Source organism: Ixodes scapularis, unplaced genomic scaffold, assembly GCF_016920785.2.
Source record: "Ixodes scapularis isolate PalLabHiFi unplaced genomic scaffold, ASM1692078v2 PGA_scaffold13__105_contigs__length_92229423, whole genome shotgun sequence".
NCBI lineage: Eukaryota > Metazoa > Arthropoda > Arachnida > Ixodida > Ixodidae > Ixodes > Ixodes scapularis.
Window position 1 is genome coordinate 32,829,523 of NW_024609839.1, and position 8,478 is coordinate 32,838,000.

Here is an 8,478-nt window from a genome sequence, read left to right on the forward strand (position 1 = left end):
TACCTCTTTGTACACAGTAGCTTCTCCTTAATTTAAGTGTGTGAACGATTTCTTTAGTTATCATTGGCCTCATCTGAATAAAAATATATAAAAGATGTGTGTTGGTTTTATGAAACTGGAACTCAGAGTCAGTTCTTGTATAAAACACTGCTAAGTGAAGGCTTTGAAAAAGGACCCTACTTTGGGGAGTTATATCTTCTTTCTCAATAAAATGATGGAACATGTTTTTAATGGAAATGAATGCCGAAATAGAGTATAACAGGTTACCTAAATTTTAAAAAAATCGAGGGTGGTGTTTTTTTTTTTATTCGCATCGGAATGTTTCTTTGTTTGATTTTTTTCCTTGTTTGACTAAATATATCCTAACTATTGTATCACACAGATACCTTAGTTATTTTTTAAATATATCGATATATAATAGTAGAATAATATCTGCAAATTATATCATAATTATTAATTTATTTCATGAGATACAGACCTCCAAAGTTTGCCATTTGTCGTTCGAGCAGGCATGTTTGTCAATTTTTAGAAAAATTAATAAATTTTAAATAAATAGGATTACTTTATATTACAAGCAAGCTATACCCATAGTTTGCGCCTAAAACGTATTAGAGTTCTCCTAATGTTATCGCTTTAGTTATTCACTCTCAAACGGGCCCCCTCCATCAGTGCGCGTTAGTGTAACTGTCCACCACCTCATGCCTTACGATTTTTCCTGTCCCCAAGTATTTTTTCTAGTCAAAACTAAGTTTGGATTCGTTCATACCAGACACTAGACAATAACATATAAAAACATCAGTTGATTTGAGAATGTCGACTAGCCATCCTTTGGTCGATCTTATCTGAAATCACCCATCTATATTTTGCCCCATTTAGCAGAGTTTACTGCCAAGGGTACCTGCACACCAGAATAAGTCAGAATTAGTCAGTTTTTTTGTCTTCTTTTGATGAGCGACAACAGAGTCCTAAACAGGTGATGAAACAAAATATGAACCCAGCAAGACAGGCTAGTTTGCCTTGATGCAAGCACAGTGCCTCGGCCAACCAAATGAGGTTCTATTCTTTATCACTTGTCATATTTGGTGGGAATAGTAAAGTAAATGAAAATAAGGCAATCTCTCTTGCAGCCGATAGCTGCAAACAAAATTCATATACCTCGATGAACGACCTGGAAATAAAATTGGGTGGTGGCCAAGTGGTTTAAGGTGTCAAATTTCAAACTTACAGACTGTAGTTTTGGTTTAAGTCCTCCTGGTGTATATTTTTATCCTTATAACTATATTTACATTGTTTTTTTGCATTTTTGGGGCACAAGTACTTAATTTATACGCTAATTCACCTTTAGAAGCGTTTTAATTACACTCCATGCCTTTCTAGTGCTCGTAATTGATTCTTGGTGAAAGCGGCCTAAATTTTTCTTTTCTTGCTGTTGCTGCTGCTTGCTTTCTCACCTTTAGAATGCTGACAACTCGACACAAAAGTAATGAAAAATGTGTTTAAAATGTCATGAAGATCAGCATTTCCAAGCTGTACCCCTGCTTCATGCCCGGACCATGCCACCATACCATAGCTGAGTGCAGTGACAAATGGTCCCAGGTTTGTCACCCGACCGTATATGGGCTTATGGTGTGGCGCGACTCATGCAGCACCTATGCTTCGCGATGGAGCCAGTGAGCGAGGTGTGACACACTAGAGCTGTGCAAGCCACAGCTTTACAGCCTGCAAAGCCTGGGAAGATCCCTCTCCCTTTGCAGAGCTGAAATTAGCTCACCGAGAAGCTATTGCAATCACTAGAAAGCCACAGAGTGTGAATAAAAGCACTTCTGAAAATGAATTAGTGTGTAAATTATGCATCTATATGGTAAAACTTAAAAAAAGTATATATGTATATATATATATATCTATTTAAATACTAAAAAAGGCAAAAAGGAAAAAAAAATGTTTCCACGTGGGCTTGCACCCAGAGCTCCACGGCCCTTGAATTCAGTTCCCTAAAGCCCGCTTCAGACGGAACAATTTTGCCCAGCAACTTCATGTCGCAACACCAGCAACACGGGCCGCCCGCGTTCACATGCAGCAACCGAATTGGTACGACTTGCCATCATCATCATGAAATTTTGTTTTTCTTACAGTATTTAGACACACAGTTATATCCTAAAAACATGTTTTTATATCTTTAAATTGCTCTGAGAATACTAACTCATCTTTTTGAAACAGTTTATTTTCAAAAATGATCCATTTCAAACCAGAACTAAGTCCTCAGTTCTCATCATCACGACCACAGGGGTGTCACGTGAAAATATTGCATTCCTGATTGGCTGCTGCCGCTTCAAAAATCTCCGAGTAGCCAGATTTGCACGTCTGCTTCGAGCCGGACCTGATCTGAGCAATTGGTGTCGATCTAGGGAAAACTAGGGAACAACCCGCCAGCAGCCCCAAAATTGCTGGAAAGGTTGCCCCGTGTGAAGCGATCCTATACTCTGTTTGATACATAGAGCGCAACGCAGTCAAAGCTAGCGCACCGGTTTGCATTGCTGACCGTGCCTATGTTCGCCCCATAAGATAGTGCGTCCCCTGCAGGCAAAAAAAAATTTAAAAAGTCGGAAAATGTGCCTCCTCGGGGCTAGTAACTGATAGTGGCGTTATGATTTTAACGGAGCGCAAATGTTTTTTTTAAGAAAAAGGAAAAGATAATGTAAACCACCTTAAATTGTTTTCGTGTTCATCCGTGTGGCAGCCGCTGTAAATTTTCGGGTTGTGTGGCACTGGCTGGTTTTGAGAAGATGGCGTCTTACGCAGCAAGCTCAAGTACCTCTCCTGCTCGGATGTTTTCGAAGATTCGTTGTGCGAAAATCTTGAAAGAGTGCAAGCAGATGATCGCCAATGTGTACGGGAGTATAAGAACACATTCCCCGGAGAATTCGGTCGTGAAGTCCTGGAGACGGCCAGTAAGGACACTGGAGTGTGCCCTGTGCCCTGTCCCTGTCGCGAAGTGCAAGGCGCAGTGCCTATCTGGCAAGGTGGCGTCCCCGAAGCAAAGACCTCGCAACGTGAAAGTTTCGAGCACGGGGACCGTCAAGCATGACGAGTTCACACAGAACGCCATTCGCCTGAAGGTGCATCGCAAGTGCTCCGAGAGGGAGATTCCTACCCTTGACAGCTATTTCAAAATAAACTGTACAAGCCACAACTATTGTCGATTAACGTCTTATTATAAATTTTGGGACAAGGCCGGTATCAGGGCGATTCCTCATTCCACGCTGCACGAAAGAAAAATATAACTCGGTGCTGGAGGCAAATAACACTTGCAAAGCGGCAGACCAGATGGTAGAAATCTGGCCTCTCGGCGACTTATAAATAAAAATCAAGGAGGAGGAACTGAAATATGCACTTCGTCAATGCGCACAATCTTGCACAAAAAGTATGTCTAAAAAAGAAAAAAAAAACAAAAAACTTTGCGCGTAAAATGGGTTCGAAACACGGCCACCGAGACGTCAATATCGCCAGAGCAGCGCCTTCTACCACTCGTCCACGAAACGCGCGGAGTAACACTTTTTCTATTTTTTTTTATGCGCACCACTTTAGTACCTTTGACAGCGTTGCACGCTAAGTATGAAATAGAGTATAATACACCCTATTGTCTGGTACAGAGACCATTTATGAACGCTTGGATGTTTAAACGATGTACTACACATTTTACAAAAAGCAAAAAAAAACATTGGGTGTTTAAACGTTCTACTACCCTTTTTTCAATAGAAAAAAGCAACAATAAAAAAAAAAAACATTTCAGAAGAAAAAGTTAAGGAAACGGAATGTACCATTATGTTCAGTGAAGTTTGGTGACAAGACTCGGGACTCGAGCAGGAATGCAGTTATCCTTGGTGTGACCCCATGAGACTGTCTTGCTGCCTTTGCTGGGGTTTATCTAACTGAAGTACCTGTACGAAAAGTAGAACACATGTGCATAACACTCATTATTCACAAGAAAATTTGTCAATGTCCAAAATGACCCATGAAGAAAATTATGCGAGGAATTTTCAGGCTGCGTTGGCCGAGTCACCTCTCGTGGCCAATGTTTCATAGCAACTTTAATTATAGTGAACAGTTATAGGGTATATTACGAACAAAGTGCAATTTGGTTTTGTAGGAAACTATAACACACAAAACGACACTTGAATACAGCATGTTGAGGTACCTCTAAACAAACTCCAGGGTTTCATGGCGCCTCCTTCAGATACCTGATGTTGAACATGAATAATGTGCACCAAGGAGTGAGCAAACAGCGACTTCAGATTTGTCTCTAACACCAGTGACATGTCGACAAGGAGTGCAACGTGTAGAAGGTCGTCTAGAAGTGTGCCAAGATGAAAAAGCAAGATGTAACGATATAAGAATAAGATCACACCAACGAGGCACCATTGTGGTGAGACAATCTACGATGTAGAGCGAGTAATCGGGAGTCAACCGACGTACGGCCGCGATTTACTTTGCGGCGACTGAAATGAAACATGGCAAAAAAAAAAATTAAAAAACGCGTTTTTTTTTTTTACATTATTTGTTGAGCGCAGCCGGTAGCAGAGCAGTTGGGCGGCGTCACGAAAATCTGACAGACTCGCTAGCTTTTCTCAACTTCGTACGGCGCCAGTCGGCACCACAGATGCATGGTCGGCACTCTTAGTCTACCAGGGAAGAAAAAAGTACGAGCTTAGAGCCCAGCGTCGATCGCGACTTTCGTAAAGAGAAGCTCCGGTAACACTTCGGCGACTCGTGAGCGTTAAACAACGCCTCTTCGAACGAGCTCACGAATCCAACACGTCGAACGGTTTGCGCCGGTAAGCACGCTGGGAGCCAGGGGGCTGGAGGTTGAATATCCGAAAGAGACGTGGCGCTGGTTTCTACGTCTATTTCGTACATGAGATAACAAGATAGCGAAGCTAGCCGAGTGTAAACACTGACTGACGTTACATCAGAGTACACGCAGTCGAAATGACGTCTGCAACAGAGCACAGCCAGACGCTTTCAGCAGGGGACGCATGCGTTAAATAAGCTGCGATTTCAAAACATCATGTCTCCCTTCTGTCCTTCAGTGTTCACTTTTATCTGTGTATACCAAAGCACTCAATGCCGCAAGTAATAAAGTCGTCTATAGGTACCTTTCGAAGCGATTGAAAGTGCGTTGGTTTCACTTGGAACCCACAAGCAAAGTGCGTGACGAACTTGACGAGTTGTCATCCGTCGGTCCCGCCATCGCCGCCGTCTCGCCAGGTTGGCGCGGTCGCGGTTGCTGCGCAATGGCGCAATCGCGCAATCTCGGCGGCTCGGCTAGGCTTGGCTGGATCGGCGGATTCGGCCACTTGGCGGCTCGCTCAGCCACTCGTCTGGCTCGATGGGCTACTCGCGGCTCGCTCCGCTCGCCTCCTTTCGGAGTTCGAACTGCCTCCGAAGCCCGAGCGCTCGAGCTTTCGCGCGCGCGGGTTGACGATGGAAACTTTTTTCATAAAACGAGTCTGTAACGTATCGTTTGATGGCGCAAAGGCACGTGTTTTTCCCGTCGTCTTTTTACAGTGTGTGAATCTTGCGAAACAGGCGACGAAGAGTGGTGGGTGAAATGTGCTCGTGTGTGGTTGTGGATTTTGTGTACGACGTAGGATTACCCAGAAAGGTGGGTCAATATCGATAAATGTGCGGGTAAGAAGCACGTGACCTGTCAAGCCCATTAATCCTCATTATTTTATCGTGCGAACTGACATTGTCACGTATCGCGTTCGATTTGGGTTCCAACATCGGTAACCTAACTTTTGTTGCATTAAAACTGCAATAAACATTTGTTTAAAACGATCACTCCAATGAGCACGTCGCTATTGGGCTTTCTCATTGAAAGGTAGGTCGCGGGTGTCCCAGCTAGTTATTCTGAATGGTTTTGTGGTTGTCTAGCATTTCAAGCGCTCGAGGCTGTGTGTACTGTGTGCCGTACGTACACTTGCGCTTTCGGTCAATGTGAATGTGTTCGCAACGCGAAACGTTTGTGTTCTGTGTGCATCCACCTCCAATATCGTTCTCTCTCGTATTGCCGTATGGTAACTCCTGCTGTTCTACGATATCATTCACGCGATGTCGTATATGTGGGCGTACCGATATCCACATGTTGCTTCACGGGCGATCAATACTGTGTTACGTATCCTCTTAGTCCGCGGTATATGCCGACGTAATTCATGTTGGTAACTTGGAATTCGTTCTGAGATTTATCCACGCGATATTGTATTCTCCTTTGGGCCCGTGATCGACGACCGATATTTATATATCGTGTGGCCGCACAGTATGTCCATGTCGGTCACCAATATGCACGCGGTGTCGTATTCTATTCCAATAACCGTAAGTTCTTTCGGGATATTGTGCTTCGATATCATGTTGTATACCAATAACCGCAAGTTATATCGGGATATTGTGCTCCAATATCCTGTTGTATACCAATAACCGCATACTATATCGGGATATTGTGCTCCGATATGAATTCCCGTCGTGCGTATTGGGTTAATGGGATAACAATAAGTGTTTATTGGTTTCCATCAACTTCATTGGAATACAATATTTCCAATAAGCCGATTTCATATTGGCCTTTTTTAATAGGGACGCAATAAAATCTGGATGGGTTGCTGATGGCATTTTATTGTATCAATTAGATATTTTACCTTTTCATGCCAAGCTTCTGGAATTGCATGTCAGTCATCGGACAGTCATAAGAAACGTTGTTCGATGCCCTGCAATAATCTACGAACAGGTATGTCCTAAAATGAATCGTTAGTTGTTTAGACAGCAGAAGTTTAGTCTGATAGAGTATGGTAACATCGTTACCCACTGTAGACGAGAAATTTAGCCAGTGCTATCTTGTGGATGCTTGTCATCTCCGTGACCAAGGCAAGCAAGAAAGATACAATTGTCCTACATTAAACACACGTGTGTTTAATGTAAAGGAAATGATACTAATTAAATAGATTGTCGTTTCAAAAGTTACAGTAACTCATTGAAATTAAAGAGTAGTGTGAACTGGATTTTTAAAATTTGCCCGTGATGCAGAGCAAATATGCACTGTTGACTTGTCACCACAAAGAATAAACGACAGCAGGAAGCAGAGTAGATATGTGAAGAAAAAAAGAGCATATGCACTAAAGAAAGAACTGTCACGTAACGTGAAGAATGTCAGCAACTATCTTGCCATTTTGGTACGAGCTCAGTGGCTATGCACACGTTTATGGCAGCCGGTGAATGTAGGATGTTCCCCTTATGGTATCATCCAGTAGCGAAGCCACGGGGGGGGGGGGGGGGGGGGAGGGGGGGCTTATCGGCTTTGCCCTCCCCTCTCCCCAATCCGATGGGCCCTGGAATATGCTCATAAATTTCGACACCCTCCCCCCCCCCCCGCACCCCATGTCATGAACATCCCAGTCACCTCAACCTCCTCCCCCCCTCACTCCCTGAAAAGTTCCTGGCTACGCCACTACTATCAATAGCACTCAATATATAGTCAACACTATCAGAATAAGCGAAATTTCGTTTATTTTATGCAGCATATAGGCAGTGTTTCTGTCTTTATATGCATGCAGGCAAAGCACACGTCAGAAAACACCAGTGAGAAGGCTGCCTTCACAATGCAGTCCCCGTCAAACTCTCAAGGCGTTAACAAATTCCACAAATTAAATTTTCAACGAAACGCGTTAGCTTTGCAAAACGCTGGCAAAATTACATTGCGTTTTACCTCATTCACCTTTGTCGTCCAATGTATCAGCAGTCAGCGCTACACAAACCTCAATGAGCTTGTCGTTTGTATTCTTGCCGTTGGGGCGATCACTGGCGGTCGTGGCGGCGGCACAATTCTTTCTCAGACCGTTGGCTCCTGCCTCCGTGTTTGCGGAAGCGTTGGTCACTTTGTGACAAGGTGAGGTTTTGAATCTTGACACATGTCAACGCTGAATGAAGGTCTATAACCGTCTTCATAATCTCAGCAAGGCTGTCGTTACGAGCCACAACACCACAACTTTTAAGCTTCATAACACCGGCACAAATAGAAGCCAAATCTTGCATATCGCCAAGTGTTAAACCGGAGACATTGAACGCCAGGGGTGCTATTCTGGTCGCAAACGGTCACGTACGTGTTTCTCGAGAACTCCTCCCCCCTACGAACCGCTCGCTCCTATTGGCCACAGCGCGCATGGAGAGCTCGCGCTGTCGCCATGGAAGCATTCTAGAAACTCGAACATTTCAGCCCGTCACAAACAGTCACTTTCGCCTTTGGCTGATGACGTCAAAATGACGTATGAGTGACGTTCCACTATATTATCTGCGGCGGTAACATTTGATAGCTGAACCAAATAAGATGGCCGCTTTTCTCGTTGTACAACGTTGGCTGGAACAAGGCGCACAACAACGGATATTCAGAAAACACGCCAATGCTTTCGCGATGTCGGAAGAGACATTTCGGTG